Source organism: Rhinopithecus roxellana, chromosome 8 (assembly GCF_007565055.1).
Source record: "Rhinopithecus roxellana isolate Shanxi Qingling chromosome 8, ASM756505v1, whole genome shotgun sequence".
Lineage (NCBI taxonomy): Eukaryota > Metazoa > Chordata > Mammalia > Primates > Cercopithecidae > Rhinopithecus > Rhinopithecus roxellana.
In genome coordinates, this window is record NC_044556.1 from 31,867,672 (window position 1) to 31,885,919 (window position 18,248).

General features: G+C 39.6%; 1 protein-coding gene and 1 pseudogene across 2 annotated transcripts in view; both read left to right on the forward strand.

Moving 5' to 3' along the window:
• Nucleotides 1–18,248, forward strand: part of GNAI3 (G protein subunit alpha i3) — a 49,803-nt gene that overhangs the window by 3,496 nt on the left and 28,059 nt on the right. The gene's annotated exons all lie outside the window — the stretch shown is intronic.
• On the forward strand, nt 4,314–4,799 carry LOC115899124 (annotated as a pseudogene). The gene has a single exon (XR_004058794.1). The product of XR_004058794.1 is annotated as a 40S ribosomal protein S20 pseudogene (transcript).

An 18,248-nucleotide genomic window follows, 5' to 3' on the forward strand; every position in this document is an offset into this window, starting at 1 on the left:
GCCAGATTATTAACAGACACTTCAGTATTATAGTTCTTCCTTTGATAACCTTTGGTTTGAATTTCCTTTAGATGTTCTTGGAAAGGGCTGGGCATGGTGACTCATTCCTGTAATCCCATCACTTTGGGAGGCCAAGGCTGGTAGAATCACCTGAGGTTAGGAGTTCAAGACCAACCTGGCCAACATGGTGAAACACCATCTCTACTAAAAGTACAAAAATTAGCCGGGTGTGGTGGTGTGCACCTGTAGTCCCAGCTACTTGGGAGGCTGAGGCAGGAGAATCACTTGAACCTGGGAGGCAGAAGTTGCAGTGAGCAGAGATGGCGCCACTGTACTCTAGCCTGGGTGACACAGTGAGACTTTTGTCTCAAAAAAAAAAAAAAAAAAAAAGTGTTCTTGGAAAGATCTTGGTAGGTATATCAAATTAGTGTTTAATTATGACATTCTGTTGAAAAAATACTATGCAAAGCTTCCCCAACCAATGTTCCAGTGCTTAGGATGGCATATAGGTGTGCTGTTTACAAATTTTTATAGCATTGAAATTTTAAATCATTTTTAGAAGTTCAAACTTTTACAGCAGTTGAAATTACATTTGAACATCTTTGGTATGATTTCCTCTTTAAAATTCCTGAATTTGGTAATTTGGTTATTTACTATTTAACAAGGTAGAGATGGGGGTCTCCTTATGTTGCCCAGGCTGATCTCAAATGCTTGGCCTCATATGATTCTCCCATCTCAGCCTCCCAAAGTGTTGGGATTACCAGTGTGAGCCACTGTGCCTACCCTACCATGAATTTGGTAATTTGAAAAAATTGTATTTGGTATAAATACTAAATTTATACCAATTTTATATTTAATATCATCTGTAATACTTTGTATTTTTTATGCCATAATTTCATAATAAAAAGAAATTTTGTGTGTGTGGGTTTTGTTTTGTTTTGTTTTGACCTGAGGACAAGCAAGAAAATTTTTTTTTCCACCAAGCTCTTTCAGCTCACCCCAATGAGCCTTACAAATATTTTTAATATGTGCCATCATGTGACAAAGGTTGGGAAGCACTGGTATAATGGATAAGAGCAGTGCTTTTGGATTCACACAAAACTGAATTTAAGTTCCACCTCCATTTATTAGCTCTGAGACCCAGAGCAAGTAACTTAACCATAAGAATCATAATTTTTACATATGTAAAGCAGAGATGATGTTTCATAATATGAAATGAGATAATGCATGTAAAATGCTTCACATTAGTGCCTAGCAAATAAAAAATAGTAAGTGATCAATCACTTCTGTCAATGATTGTGAGACTTACCATTTTAGCTACTTTTTTCAGAGGTTTTTCAGACAGCTATTTTGTTATTTTCCGTATTAATATACTCTTTTCAAAGATCTTCAAATAATTTTAATATCCTTTTGTGGTGAAAGGAATTAAATGTTAGTCCTTTTTTTACTCGTCACTATACTAATGAAGATATTTAGTTTTGTCAGTTGTTGAGTGATCTGCTCTCTGAATTTCCATTTCTTGATAGTTTCCTTTAGCAGGTTCTGAGAAAACTTAAAAAAATACTTTGTTCTTTGGGATTTGCTGGTGGTAGTATGGCAAAAAGCCAGTTGCATGCAGAGAACTGGAATCATCTAATGTACTTGAACTGTTCATTATACAGTTAGTTATTTATATTTAAATCACTGCATATTATTGGCTGAATATGCTTATTATTGAGAATAAGACTGCCCTTTGGTAAACATGCCATTACATTATATCCTCCTATAGGATTGTACCCTTTATTATGTTTGCCATTTACTTGGGATAAGGTTCATAGCCTGTTACATTTCATGTGAGGATGCATCTTGTGTCTCGGGGAAGAAAAGCTTTGTGTTTTATAAGCACTTATCATTCTTTGTGTCTTTTATTTAAATGCATTAGTCACTTTTTTTTTTCCTTTTTTTAACATTTCAATAAGTTTTTGGGGAACAGGTTGTGTTTGGTTACATGAATAAGTTTAGCAGTGATTTCTGAGATTTTGGTGCACCCATCACCTGAGCAGTGTACACGGTACCCAATGTATAGTCCTTTATCCCTCACTCCCCTCCCACCCTTTTCCCCGAGTCCCCAAAGTCCATTGTATCATTCTTATACCTTTGTGTCCTCATAGCTCAGCGCCCACTTATGAGTGAGAACATACAATGTTTGGTTTTCCATTCCTGAGTTACTTCACTTAGAGTACTGGTCTCCAGTTCCATCCAGGTTGCTGCAGATGCTGTTATTTCATTCCTTTTTATGGCTGAGTAGTGTTCCATGGGTGTAGAGGGGTGTGTGTGTGTGTGTGTGTGTATATATCACATTTTCTTTACTCGTTGATTGATGAGCATTTGGGCTGGTTCCATATTTTGCCATTGTGAATTGTGCTGCTATAAACATGCATGTGCAGGTACCTTTTTTGTATTATGGCTTCTTTCCTCAGGATAGATACCCAGGTGTGAGATTCGTGCATCAAATGGTAGATAAACTTTTAGTTCTTTAAGGAACCTCCACACTGTTTTCCATAGTGGTTGTATTAGTTTACATTCCTACCAACAGTGTGAAAGTGTTCCCTTTTCATCACATCCATGCCAACATCTATTTTTTTTTATTATTTATTTATTATGGCCATTATTGCAGGAGTAAGTTGGTATCACATTGTGGTTTTGATATGTATTTCCCTGATAATTAGTGATGTTGAGCATGTTTTCATAAGTTTGTTGGCAATTTGTATATCTTCTTGTGAGAATTGTCTATTCATGTCCTTAGCCCACTTTTTGATGGGATTGTTTTTCTCGTGCTGATTTGAGTTCCTTGTAGATTCTGGATATTAGTCCTTGGTCAGATGTATAGATAGTGAAGATTTTCTCCCACTCTGTGGGTTGTGTGTACTCTGCTGATTTCTTTTGTTGTTCAGAAGCTTTTTAGTTTAGTTAAACCCCCCCCCCCTTTTTTTTTTTTGAGACGGAGTCTTGCTCTGCCACCCAGGCTGGAGTGCAGTGGCCAGATCTCAGCTCACTGCAAGCTCCGCCTCCCGGGTTTACGCCATTCTTCTGCCTCAGCCTCCGGAGTAGCTGGGACTACAGGCGCCCGCCTCGTCGCCCGGCTAGTTTTTTGTATTTTTAAGTAGAGACAGGGTTTCACCGTATTAGCCAGGATGGTCTCGATCTCCTGACCTCGTGATCCGCCCGTCTCGGCCTCCCAGAGTGCTGGGATTACAGGCTTGAGCCACCGCGCCCGGCCTAAACCCCTTTTTTTAATTTTTGTTTTTGTCTTTGCGTTTGCTTTTGGGTTCTTGGTCATGAAGTCTTTGCCTAAGCCAATGACTAGAAGGGTTTTTCCAATGTTATCGTCTAGAATTTTTATGGTTTTGGGTCTTAGATTTAAGTCATTAGCCCTATACACCAACAGTAACCAAGCTGAGAATGAAATCACGAACTCAATCCCCTTTACAATAGCTGCAAACAAAAAACAAACAAAAATACCATAGGAATATACTTGACCAAGAAAGTGAAACACCTCTACGAGGAAAACTACAAAACATGGCTGACATAAATCATAGATGACACAAATAAATGGGAACACATCCCATGCTCATGGATGAGTAGATTCAATATTGTGAAAATGACCATAGTGCCAAAAGCAATCTACAAATTCAATGCAATTCCCACTAAAGTATCACCATCATTCTTCACAGAATTAGAAAAAAGAATCCTAAAATTCATGTGGAACCAAAGAAGAGCCCGCATAGCCAAAGCAAGACTAAGCAAAAGAATAAGCCTAGAGGCATTACATTACCCAATTTCAAACTATACTATAAGGCCATAATCACCAAAACAGCATGGTACTGGTGTAAAAACTGGCATATAGACCAATGGTACAGAATAGAGAACCCAGAAATAAAGCCAAATAACTTCCAGTCAACTGATCTTTGACAAGGAAACAAAAATGTGAAGTGGGGAAAGGACACCCAATTCCACAAATGGTGCTGGGATAATTGACAAGCCACATGTAGAAGCACTAATCACTTTTACAGTCTGAAAATATGGCCCTTTTCAGGAATTAAAATAATGTAATCTTCCCCGACTGCACTATTCCTGTAGTACACTGATGGCCATAGAGTAGGGTGCTTAATACTAGATTTGACAGGGCATGGATGGTTCTAATAAGTGCTGCTACTACGTTTCTTTAAAAAATAATTTTTAGCGTATTAAACTTATATGCACTATTACAAAAAAGTCTTTTAGTTTTTAGGCAGTTGTCTCTGTTAAAAGTGATTCCTCCTTTTCGAGGAAGACGCGGTTGTAGGACTTGCGGATCTTTGGTTCGCACGCTCCTGCTCCTGACTCACCGCTGTTCGCTCTCGCCGAGGAACAAGTCGGTCAGGAAGCTGCGCAGCAGCCATGGCTTTTAAGGATACCGGGAAAACACCCGTGGAGCTGGAGGTGGCAATTCACCGAATTCGAATCACCCTAATGAGCCGCAACGTTAAATCCTTGGAAAAGGTGTGTGCTGACTTGATCAGAGGCGCGAAGGAAAAGAACCTGAGAGTGAAAGGACCAGTTCGAATGCCTACCAAGACTTTGAGAATCACTACAAGAAAAACTCCTTGTGGTGAAGGTCCTAAGACATGGGATCGTTTCCAGATGAGAATCCACAAGTGACTCATTGACTTGCACAGTCCTTCTGAGATTGTTAAGCAGATTACTTCCATCAGTATTGAGCCAGGAGTTGAGATGGAAGTCACCATTGCAGATGCTTAAGTCAACTATTTTAATAAATTGATTACCAGTTGTTAAAAAAAAAAAAAAAAAGTGATTCCTGGCCTAGAGATCTTTTAGAGATGGTTAGTAAAACCTGAAGCACTATGCCATTCCTCCCCCGTGGTGCTGAGCTTCTTCATCCTCTAGCTTCTTGGGAAGGAAAAGGGAGTTGTTAGGCCTCTGCAGATATTTCCTTTTTTCCTATCCTGTCTCTCTTCCTTCCCTGGTTTCTTCTACAGCATACTTTCTCTTGGGGAAAGGAGTGTGTGTGTGTGTGTTTCATCAGGTCCTTCCACTAATTTCCACTCTTTTTTTTTTTTTTTTTTTTTTAGACAGAGTCTTGCTCTGTCGCCCAGGCTGGAGTGCAGTGTCGCCCAGGCTGGAGTGTCGCCCAGGCTGGAGTGTCGCCCGGGTGCAATCTCAATGCAACCTCCGCAATCTCACTGCAACCTCTGCCTCCCGGGCTCAAACGATCCTCCCATCTCGGCCTCCTGAGTAACTTGGACTACAGGCTAATGCCACCACCCCTGGCTAATTTTTTGTAGAGATAGGGTTTTGCCATCTTGCCCAGGCTGGCCTTGAACTTCTGGGTTCAAGTGATTCGCCCACCTCAGTGTCCCAAAATGTTGAGATTATAGGCTGAGCCACTGTGCTCAGGCTCTAACTTCCATTCTTAAAAGTCCCTCATCTGTAACTAGGAAAAAACAATATAGAGAGACAGATGGCAGGAAAATCAGTAGCTATGCAAAAATGGAATGTTCAAAACGCGGAAGAAAAAACTGAGACATTGTGAAGAGGCTTTTGGTTCCTTTATTAGAGGACAGTTTTTTACTTGGAATTTTTGAAACATCTGTTCTCTCTACTTGAGATGGCTTCTCTTTCTGCTCTTCCCCCAGCGTATTAATGAACTACATCCTGCTACTTACCTCAAGTCAGTTTATCCAGTACAGAACTTGCCTTCACTCTTCACCCCCAAATCCACCTGTTGGGAACTTTTCTGTTTCAGTACCACCATTCTCAACATCATCTAGACTGAAAACAGCACTTGTTTTTAACTCCTCTCTTACAACCAGTCAGTTGTGAGGTCCTATGACTCAGTCATTACTAGATTCCAGATTTTTGGTCTTTAAGGTTTTTGGTAGACTGACCGAGGATTTTAATATTTTATTTTTCTTAGTAAATACATTTAAAAAATCTCAGATTGCTGTCTGTTATGATTACTATTTAGTTCTCTTTCCTCCGTGAAACTTTTGAGACAGTCTCACTCTGTTGCCCAGACTGGAATGTAGTGGCACAATCTTGCATCACTGCAACCTCTGCCTCCCAGGTTCGAGCAATTCTTGTGCCTGAGCCTTCTGAGTAGCTGAGATTACAGGTGTGCACCACTGTACCCAGTTGCTTTTTGTATTTTTAGTAGAGATGGGGTTTCACTATGTTGGCCAGGCTGGTCTCAAACTTCTGGCCTAAAGTCATCTACCCTGCCTTGACCTCCCAAAGTGCTGGGATTACAAATGTGAGTCACCATGCCTCACCATTGGTGAAACTGTTTTGATGTTCTGAATTGGATATGACATGACTCTCTCTTTTTGAAACCTCATAGTACTTTTTATGCCACTTATAGTCTGCCTTATATATGGTTATTTATGAACTTATCTGGTCCTAACAATATGGTCTTTTAGGGCAGGAGGACTCAGTATTTCTCATCTTTGTATTTGTTGCAGGACCTAATATAATGCTAAAGTGGTTTTGCCCATAAGGAATAGGAACACCACTCATACAAGTCACAAGTAAAAGAGATATATTGAAAGGACACAGTAGGCAACTTCATAGGTGTTAGACATTCAAGAATAGGTAAGAAATGAAATACAGGTAGGTTGTATGTATGTGGATTGTGATACCCAACCCCCACCCTCTCCCCTATTTCTCCTAGAGCAGAATGACCTCCCCCGAGTCTTCAACTTTGGCTTACTCTGACATCTTCTGGGGCTCACACACTGCCCGACCTGGTAGTTCAAGTGCTTCATGTTATCTGATGCAGGCTCGCAGGATCCCATTCCCATTCCTGGGAAAGAGTATCAGATTGGCCCAACCTTGTCATGTGCCAACCACAATCCAGTCATGTATGGTTGGGGTATAGCAGGGTTGATGGGGTATCATGAGTTTTATAAGGTAACCCTTTCAAGGACTAGAGTAGGTCAAATTCTCTATTAAAGGCATGGCCAGAGAATTAATGCTTAATAAAGAGATGACAATGCCTAACACCTAGTAGGCACTCACTAAATATAAGTTGAACATAATGGAATGACATGGGAATATTGAGGAACTAAACATATCACTGCTTTACTTTCTCGTTAGTTCATGAGAATGTGCCTGCTCATTCTCAATATTACTATCTTGTAAGGTTGGGAGAGAGAACTTAAATTCAGATTTAAAATTAGGCCAGGCACAGTGGCTCATGCTTGTAATCCCAGCACTTTGGGAGGCTGAGGTGGGCAGATCACCTGATGTCAGGAGTTCCAGACTAGCCTGGCCAACATGCTGAAGCCCTGTCTCTACTAAAAATACAAAAATTAGCCAGGTGTGGTGGCACACACCTGTAATCCCAGCTACTTGGGAGGCTGAGGCATGAGAATCACGTGAACCTGGGAGGATGGATGTTGCAGGCATCCAATGTGGCACAACTGCACTCTAGCCTGGGTGACAGAGTGAGACTCTGACTCAAAAAACAAAAACAAAATTTAAAATTAAATTGAAGTAGGGTACAGGATTTTAAAGTCCCATTATCAACACATTCAACTCAGAATAGTTAATGTAACCTGAATTTAATTACCTTTGATTTTAATTTAGGAATTAATTTTTTAAAATGCATATAACTAGCTCAGGGTCTTTGCTTCATCATCACCCTGGCTTTTTTTTTTTTTTTTTTTTTTTTTTTTTTTTTTTTTTGGTGCTAATTTTTCCTCTTACTACTTTTATGAGTATCAGAAAATTGTCCAAAGCTAAGGGAAGAAATAAAACACTATTTTTGCTCCTTATTAATAATTTTGCTTCTAAGTTTTTGTTAGAGAGTAGGTAAAAACATTTGGCAAAGTAGATTGCTCATAGAGTTAAGCTATCCATGCTTTGTTTTTACCTTTAGTTTAGTTCTGTGGCGGGAGCACAGGGCTTGTTGAAGGGAATGGGGAAGAAGGGATGCAGGTCTTCATTAATAAGAAATGTCGGCCAGGCGCAGTGTCTCACACCTATAATCCCAGCACTTTGGGAGGCCGAGGCAGGCAGATCACTAGGTCAGGAGTTGGAGACCAGCCTGGCCAGCATGGTGAAACTCTCTCTCTACTAAAAATACAAAAAATTAGCCGGGCATGGTGGTGTGCGCCTGTAATCCCAGCTATTTAGGAGGCTGAGGCAGGAGAATTGCTTGAACCCAGGAGGCGGAGGTTGCAGTGAGCTGAGATTGTGCCACTGCACTCCATCCAGCCTGCGTGACAGAGCGAGACTCTGTCTCAAAAAAAAAAAGGAAAAATAAATGTCTAGAGCAGTGTGCACTGAATTTGTTCACGTTACGGAAGTTCATTTTTAAACTTTGTTTTCTAGTCAGTAAAATATAGTAGACTAGCAATAATAAAACACATCTCTTTGAACTGGTAACTCACATCAGAAATAGAAGATACCATGCAATTAATATAGGGCAAAGAGACTGAAAATTGAGAGATTAGTCCTTATCACTGAGCTTCATTTTCCTTTCTTTTTACTACTGAGGGATTTAATTAAATTGAACCTCAGGGGTCCTTTGTCTGTGAACTTAGTATTGTTAACCAGATGGAATATTTTAGCAAATTATAAAGATAACTATTTTTGTGTTATGTCTCTTATTCTTGAGTTTGATTGAAATTAGTTTAATATCATAAAGCTGGTTAGAAAGATAGTTAAAAACTGAAGTTAAAAACCTGAAAAATGTAAATTCATGAAGTACCCCTAATGTCAATGTTCAAAAGAAAATACAAAGAAATCACTCTAGTATTTGACTTCCCCTCCAATTTTAATTGTCTTTTGGTATAATTCTTTTTCGGTGTTTAGCAAGTTAAAGTTATCTTTAAGCCTTTATCTGTCCAGGTGATCCTGTTACCGGCTTAGTAATCAGCTGTATCATTTCTGTAATTCAAGCTGCTTGAACTCAATAACATTGTGTTAGGATCACTGTTTAATTGTTCTAGTTTTGATAGATACAGTGCTTTATGTAAGTGAAATACCCTATTTTTCATGACTTTCTGTTAAGTTGTAACAAATTGATATGTCTGATGTGAACTATGCAAAGAAGAAAGATACCTAAAAGACCAAATTTGTTTAACTTGTACCTGAATAATGGTCTAGTGATCTTAGAAACAAGTTTCAGGAAGAGCTAGTCCTCAGATCTGAACTTCCTTTGATTTCCAAGTTAGACTTGGATACCTAAAAGTTTAAGGAAGATTGTTAAGGATTAGCTGAGATGTTATTGTGTTTGTTGATCCCATTACTAATTGCTGTTAGGGCCTCTTTTTGTCACCAAGTCACGTTTTCAGATGGATAAATGTTTTTTTTTTTTTTTTGAGACGGAGTCTTGCTTTGTCGCCCAGGCTGGAGTGCAGTGGCCGGATCTCAGCTCACTGCAAGCTCTGTCTCCTGGGTTTATGCCATTCTCCTGCCTCAGCCTCCCGAGTAGCTGGGACTACAGGCGCCCGCCAGCTCGCCCGGCTAGTTTTTTTTTTGTATTTTTTAGTAGAAACGGGGTTTCACCATGTTAGCCAGGATGGTCTCGATCTCCTGACCTCGTGATCCACCCGTCTCGGCCTCCCAAAGTGCTGGGATTACAGGCTTGAGCCACCGCGCCCGGCCATGTTTTTAATATTAATACAAAACATCTGTGTTTTGAACAATGTTAGTATTTTATATCTCAAGGAATTCTTATTGCTCTTGGAAGTAGATAGTATTCTAAGTCGTAATAATAATAATAATTATTTTGCTGCTCAGTATAATATTCTGAATTTTTTCTAGCTGTAGCAGCTATTGAGTCAGGCATGCCTTGCTGTGATCAAAACATACACTCTGTTTGTATATTTAAATTGTACTGGCTGGGCAGAGTCTTGTAATCCCAGGACTTTGGGAAGCTGAGGCCGGAGGACTGGCCTGGGCAAGATGACCAGACCTTGTCTCTACAAAAAATTTAACAGAGTGAGACCCTGTCTCTTAAAAAAAAAAAAAAAAAAAGTCATTTGAGAAACAGCAAAAGTCCTCTCTAGTCAATGCTCTTGTGATCCTCCTGCCTCAGCTTCCTGAGTAGCTGGAACTACAGGCATGCACCACTATGCTAGGCTAATTTAAATTTTTGGTAGACATGGGGTCTGTCTACAGTGCCCAGGGTAGTCTTTAACTCCTGGGCTCAAGTGATCCTCTCAACTCAGCCTCCCAAAGTGGTGGGATTACAGGTGTGAGCCACCTTATCTGACCTGATTCACTGCTCTTAAAGAGCTGATGTGAAAGTGAGTTTTGAAGGGTTGTTTTAAAGTGACATATCTTTAACAGAACATTTTCCCTGTATTTCTTCAAGTTAGAACTTGGGAATCATTAACTTCAAAACAGGGCTTTGTTTGATATAATGATAAAACTACTACCATGACTTGGCCGGACGCGGTGGCTCAAGCCTGTAATCCCAGCACTTTGGGAGGCCGAGACGGGCGGATCACGAGGTCAGGAGATCGAGACCATCCTGGCTAACACGGTGAAACCCCGTCTCTACTAAAAATACAAAAAAAAACTAGCCGGGCGAGGTGGCGGGCGCCTGTAGTCCCAGCTACTCGGGAGGCTGAGGCAGGAGAATGGCGTAAACCCGGGAGGCGGAGCTTGCAGTGAGCTGAGATCTGGCCACTGCACTCCAGTCCGGGCGACAGAGCGAGACTCCGCCTCAAAAAAAAAAAAAAAAAAAAAAAAAAAAAACTACTACCATGACTTATGTAGGTAATGTAGTCCTGAGGTATATGTTAGGATAGTGCAGTCTTAATTTTGGTTCATTCCAGGGTATTGAGAATAATTTGCTTCCTTTCTCCTTCTGCTTCTAAGAAGAAAAGTATTTCTTATTCTATTTTTGTTATTATGTTTGTAATTAAAATCCACATTCATGTCCCCAGCAAAAGTTGAAGTAGTTCTTTAAACTTTTTCTAGACTACTCAATTTTTTTAAAATAAACTTTTAATTTTGGGAAAATTTTAGATTTACAGAAAATCATTGCAGATAGTGCAGAGTCCCTATATACTTTACACCTGTTTTTCCTTAATGTTGATACCTTACGTAGCTATGGTACATTTGTAAACACTCAGAGATTAATATTGGTGCCTTAATGTTAACTAAACTTCACATTTTATTTAGATTTCAGCAGTTTTCCCACTAATTTTCTGCTTCAGGATCCAATCCAGGATACGCTATTGCATTTAGTCAAGGCTACTTTTTATTGAGCTTTTTGGTTTTCAGTGTTGCACTGTTCAGTGGAAGGCTCATGTATTAACTTATTTTCCAGCCTGGAGATATAAATGAGAAATACACAGAATTCTTAAGCAGTTCAAGTAGGGGAGATATGCAAGTAAACAATGGTAATAAAATGTGATTACAGAAGGAATAATCAATTTTGTAAGGAGGAGGAGGAGGAAGAGAGAGAGAGATTTACATCAGGGAGGCCCTCCCAGAGGAGGTGACATTTGAAATGGGCTTTGAAAATTAAATAGCAACTTTTCTTTTCTTTTTTTTTTTTTTTAGTTTCTTCCTTTTAGAATATTTAACCAAGCAGAAAGCTGGGATGAAAGTTAAATAGGAACTCTTAAGGCAGAGGCTGGAGAGAAGGATATCCAGACAAAGGGAATAGTAAGCACAAAGACTCAGAACATGAGTGAGCAAATAGATTTGATTTAAATGAATGGTTGGTGCCGGGCGGGGTGGCTCACGCCTGTAATCCCAGCACTTTGGGAGGCCAAGGCGGGTGGATCACGAGGTCAGGAGATCGAGACCATCCTGGCCGACACGGTGAAACCCCCATCTCTACTAAAAATGCAAAAAATTAGCCGGGCGTGGCGGCGGGCGCCTGTAGCCCCAGCTACTTCGGAGGCTGAGGCAGGAGAATGGCGTGAACCCGGGAGGCGGAGCTTGCAGTGAGCCGGGTTCGCGCCACTGCGCTCCAGCCTGGGCGACTGAGCGAGACTCCGTCTCAAAAAGAAAAAAAAAAAAGAAATGAAGGGTTGGTACAGGAAGAGTGTAGAAGGTGAGCCTGAAAGGTATGCAGAGGATTTGGAGAGTGTTTATGTGAATTTTTTTGGTAGCTGTAGTTTAAGCTGTATTATGTATGTATGTGTATACTATGAATATATGTGTGTGTGTATATACATACACAAAATATATATGCACACATATGGAGTAGGTTCTGCATCTGGATTTAACCAATGACATCAAAAATATTGGGAAAAATAAAATAATATGACAAAAATTATAACAACTATTTACATAGCATTTACATTTTATTAGGTATTATAAATAATCTAGAGAGGATTTAAACTTTACAGCAGATTGTGTGTAGGTTATATGCAAATACTACACCATTTTATGTAAGGGACTTGAGCATTGGTGGATTTTGGTATCCTAGGGGAGTCCTGGAACCAATCCCCTGTGGATACCAAGGTATGTGTGTGTGTATAAAATTTAGGGGAACTCATCCCAGAGATTGCATTGTTCTCCTTCTTATTACCAGCTTTTTTTTTTTTTTTTTTTTTTTGCCATTCCTCCACTAATTCATGCTGTAACAAAAGGTTAAGTAGAAGTAAATACATATGTGAAATCCAGACTGTTTTGGGTTTTAGCTTAACAGCTTTGGTGAGCATTTATTATAGTAAAGGAAATTGAAATTGCAGGCATTCTTATCTGGCAACTCAGTGTGTAGTGTTTGCTGTTAGTGAATTTTGAAAGTGTAGTTTGATTTACATTTGATTAAATACACCTGTAGAAACGTGCTCTATGCAGCTATCGATGTTAGAGGGTCCTAGGTAGGGAGGAATATGATTTCAACATTTTAAATCCCAAAATTGTAGAATTTTAGGATGTAGGTGTTTTGATAAGTGATTTAGCATTGCAATTAACTTTGGAGGACATCTGCAATGTAATGAATAATTATTTCTATGGGTTAAAAGGTTAAAATGAAATCTTTGGATTATTTGTGCATTATAGTTGCTTCTGTCAGTTCTGTTCCCTTTAAACAAAAGACAGTTTTCAGTCATGTCATATATAAATACTGCGTAATTTAATATTAGCATCAAAATGGCTTTTTGCTGCCCTACTTTCAAATAAGTAGAGGGAAACATACCACAGGCCAAAATTAGAACACTGAGACTGGGCACAGTGGCGCATGCCTGTAATCTCATCATTTTGGGATTGCTTGAACTCAGGAGTTTGATACTAGCCTGGGCAACATGGTGAAACTCCATCTCTACTAAAAATACAAAAATTAGCTGGTGTGGTGATGTGCGCCTGTGGTCCCCTCCTCCAGAGGCTGAGGGGGAAGGATTGCTTGAGCCCTGGGGCGGGGCAGAGGTTGCGGTGAGCAGAGATTATGCCACTGCACTCTAGCCTGGATGACAGAGCAAGACACTGTCTCAGAAAACAAACAAACAAAAACCACTGAGGCAGCCAGAGGATGATCCCTGTCCTTGCTCACAAGTGACTGCTCCCTTAAGCATTCAAAGCCAAGGAAGGAACTCTATGTACTTCTCCCCCTTTAAGTGATAACATTTTGAGGAGAGCTGCTTAGCTGAGTGAGCTGCCTTTTTTTAAAATAAACTCAAACCAGCCCTTCCTTAGATGATTTATGAATGTAAAATGCCTATTTACTTTCTGCTTTATGGTTTGTGATGCTTGTAAAATGATAGAATTATTGTCTATGTATGTAATTGATGAAGGATGTGAAACTCAGAACAAACCATTTGGTTGTTAGGGCCTTTAAAAAACATCTCCCCCTCTGTCATTACATATTTTACCCTCTAGAAATATTTAATGAAACAGTAACTGATATTGGGAGGGACACATAGGTTGCTTCAAAGGTAAATGGTAATGTTTAATTTTTTATGCTGGACAATAGGTACATAGATATTTTTGTTATATACATTTGCTGTAAGTATTCCCTTTTATGTATACAATATTTTTTAATAAAAACAACCTAAAGTTTTAAAGGCAAAAAAGGTAATTTTCATGTCCTTAAAGCCAATTCCATTCAGTTTTTTTGTGTTTTGTTTTTTTTTTTTTTTGGTGGCAAGGAAAAGAAAATTCATTCAAACTAGGACCAAAAGTTGGTGTGTTGATAGGTTATTGTTAGACTATAGAAAGGTATATGTGGGAATACAGGAAGAGTTGGAGAATCAGGCCGCAGGAACTGAGGCAGCTCTTTGGCCAGACTGTTATCTCTTTTTTGTCTGTTTTTGCCTCTTGCTGGCTTCACTGTTTCTGCCTTTATTTTATTTTATTTTATTTATTTAATTTTTTTGCTTTCTTACCTTTTCTTGTTCCCCTCTTTCTCTTTCCTTGGTCCCATCCATTTGTGTTTTTGTTTGTGTGTTTGTTTGTCTTTTGTTTTTTAAACTGGGGCAACAACCTTTGTTGTAAAAAAAAAAGGTGCCCTTCCCCCATTCACTCTCTGTTTCCTCACTTACTTGATGTCTCTTTTTTTGTGAACTCTCTCCTTTAAGTCTCACGGCACATTTGTCTGTTCTCTTCTCTCCAGACCAGCCTTCCTCTGAATCTCTTCCTTTGTGACCTTGTTGTGCATGAAGCTCTATTATGGTAGCCTAGGTTTTTTTCACATGTATCTCCTAGTGCAGATTCCTCAGATAATCCAATTGGTCCTGCTCATCTTTTAGAGCTAGGTCACGTAGGCCCCCAACAGTCTGTGACTGGGTGACTCCTGTGTTAGGTATTTACTCTCAATTCAGTCATAGGAAAGGATGTGGCCTAGATCGTGTGGGCCATTCCCCACTGAGGTAGTGAAGTAGGGATTTTTATAGAAGAGATTATGGGCAGGCAGGTGTTTTGAAATTCTAATATGTCAGTTAAGTTTATCAAAATTTTCTCATATGCCCTTTAAGCTTTTTTGATAATTGGTATGTGATTGCTTCCTAGAACAATCTTTTTCAAAGAAAAGACCATTAGCTCTCTTCCAGTTACAACTCACTGCCTTCTTTTATCCTTAAGATATTCATTCGTAGCCAGGCACTGTGGCTCACGCCTGTAATCCTAGCACTTCGGGAGGCTGAGGCTGGTGGATCATGAGATCAGGAGTTCAAGACCAGCCTGGCCAAGATGGTGAAACCCCGTCTCTACTAAAACTACAAAAAAAATAGGACGGGCGTGGTGGCAGGCGCCTGTAATCCCCAGCTACTTGGGAGGCTGAGACAGGAGAATCACTTGAACCCGGGCAGCAGAGGTTGCAGTGAGCCGAGATTGTGCCACTGGGTAACAGAGTGAGACTCTGTCTCAAAAAAAAAAAAAAAAAAACAACACACTCATTGATGATCTCCCTGAACAAATAATAAATGAGTGCTCACTATGTTTTATATACTCTTCTAGGGGTTAGGGATAGAATGAGATGATGAGTGCAAGGGAACTAGGACAAGGGTTTGAGAGTAAGGCTAGAAGGGAGTGAGGTTAGTGAGTGAGTCCAAATTTATTATCAGTACAGTCATGGGATAACAGTTGAAGGGCCAAGAGTGGGTGTGAGGCCGAATAAAGATAGCATAGGAATGGACATCTTTTGTTTCTGTTAACTACCCACATTGAAGATTCCATCCATTACATCTGGCATTGAGATTCATGTGATTAAGCAACCACTGAATATTGTAGAAACTCAAGCCATTCATCTCACAGATAGTCATTAAGTGCCTGCTCTGTCCTAGATTTTGCTCTAGATTGGCGGGGGGTACACAAAAAGAAATCACAATTTTGTGCTTTCAAGGATTGTGCTTTGAGCTTAGGGCTAGTGGAGTCCTAAACAGGCACAAACCCGAATAATTACGATAATTTGACCAAGTACTAATGTAGTAGTGTTTGACATTACCCTGTAAAGCCAGGTTGAGCCTGGTCAGGGTGCCTTGAGGGCGAATTACATAGATATGGAAGGGTTTTCAGGTTGTGACAGAAAGAGTTTCATTACTATTTTAATCAAAATCAGGAAAACCAATTAGCAACTTATGAGAAGCAAGGAGATTAGGAGCTAGGAAGAGAGTCAAATAATTTTTTTACAGTAGCCAGAGCTGGCTAGAGATAAAATGAGGTGAGGTGGCTGGAAAGGACAGTTTGGGAGCTAGTTTTGGAAGTTAACCTCTTGAACTGATGTGCAAAGGGAGTAATCTATGTCAGCCACCAGAGTGGAAGTGATAACTGTTCAGAATGAATGAGGAGGGCTTCAGCAAGGAGTTGAAGTCTGAGTTAAATAGGAGTTTCACGGATGTTGATAGCATATATAGAGGCTTGTCATGTTTAGAGGGATAGTGGGCTGGCTGAAAAACTGTTTTGAGATTGTAGGCTAAGGAAACTTGGTAATTTCACAAGAAAAATAGATCTCTAACTTCTCCCACCAGACCATAAAGTCCATAAACTTATTTGTATTTGAAGTCACAATTTTCAGCCTTTTCGAAAGGCATGTAGGAGACATGTTTGTTAAAAAAATTTTTATTTCCTCAGTGCTGTTTTTCCTATCTGTTATTCTTCTAGCCTTTTCTTTTATTGAACTAAGAAGCAACTGGTTTTTAAATTAAGTGTAGTACCTTGAAAAGCCGTTTGAATGAAATGTCATTTTTTGTTTGTTTGTTTGAGACGGTGTTTTGCTCTCGTTGCCCAGGCCAGAGTGCAATGGTATGGTCTTGGCTCACTGCAACCTCCACCTCCTAGATTCAAGCGATTCTCCTGCCTCAGCCTCCTGAATAGCTGGGATTACAGGTGTCTGCCACCACACCTGGCTAATTTTTTGTATTTTTAGTAGAGACGAGGTTTCACTATGTTGGCCAGGCTGGTCTTGAACTCCTGACCTCAGGTGATCCACCCGCCTCAGCCTCCCAAAGTGCTGGCATTACAGGCATGAGCCACCGCACCCGGCCTAAAATGTCATTTTTAACCTTACTCTGAATTTTTAGAGTTACATACTTATACCTGTTACTAAAAGGAATCAACCAGGAGCAGTAGGTACTCCTATTGGAAATAGCATGGGCTTTCTCCTATGATCTTTAGTTGTAGATGCTCACAATTCTTTTTTCTTTCCTGTTGTAAATGAAAGGCGAGAATAAGTTAGCAAAAAAATCTATTTTATTTGCTGATCAAGCTTTCAGCGTGCTGTGAGAGCAGGGCTGTCTGCGCCTATTCTGGTCATATGTTCCTATATGTCTGATAATGGGGGCTGGTAGAAGAAAGAGTGTTGGTCTAGCACTGACTAGAAGGTTATCTAAAAATAGTGCCATACTGGGACTTGACTGTCCAGACCTCTGGAAGAGGGGCTATACTCTAATTATAATCCTGCTACTAAAAATTTTAAGATTTCTCTATAGAAACCAGTATTTAACAGGAAGAGGAGATGTTTCAGGCACCCCTGGAATAACCGCTATCTCAGGTGGTAGTGGTACAGAGAGACCTGTGAGAAAGCTTCAAGGAAAAGCTATAGAGATGTAAATGGATGAAAAGGAGAGGCGATAGTAGACAGAAATATCTGGGGCTGAAAATACATTTAAGGAAGAGAGTGTTTTTGTCCTTCAGGATAGGGTGAAGAAAACGACTAATGCTTTGATATATTATAGTTTGCTGTAACTTTCAGGTTATAAGTTGCAGTTTAAGTGTGTGAATCCAGATTCTGTCTAGGATTTTATTATTATGAAACCACTGCTAAATAGTTATACCATTTTTACTGGAATTTTGAACCAACATCAGTATCCAAGTTGTTATTACTAAATGAAACTTTGCAAGGCCTTAACATTACTTGGTGATATTCTCAACATTGAAAACAGCATTCATAAATAATAACTAGCTAACATTTATGAAACATTTACTGTGTGCCAGGCACTGTTTTAAGCATTTTCTATTGACCTCCATTCAAATGAGGAAATTCATTGTGCTTGAAGGCACAGAAATAGAAATTCGCATAATATACTCATGTATCTTCTTTGGACTGGCTTTAGTCAAATGAAAGAGAAAAAAGAGAAGGCCTCAGGGGATAGTGTTTTTTTTGAGAATTAGCCGTCTGTCAGGGTTAATTTTTAAAATCAGTCTGTATGTGAGCTGAATGAGTTTGCTCATATATGATAATGGTTTATTTGTTTTAGCAGTTCCAAATTCCAATCACTTTAGGCCTTGTTTAAAAATTATCTTGCAAAGAAATTATCACCATCTCTCACTTTGCATACCCATAATGTAATATATGTTATTGA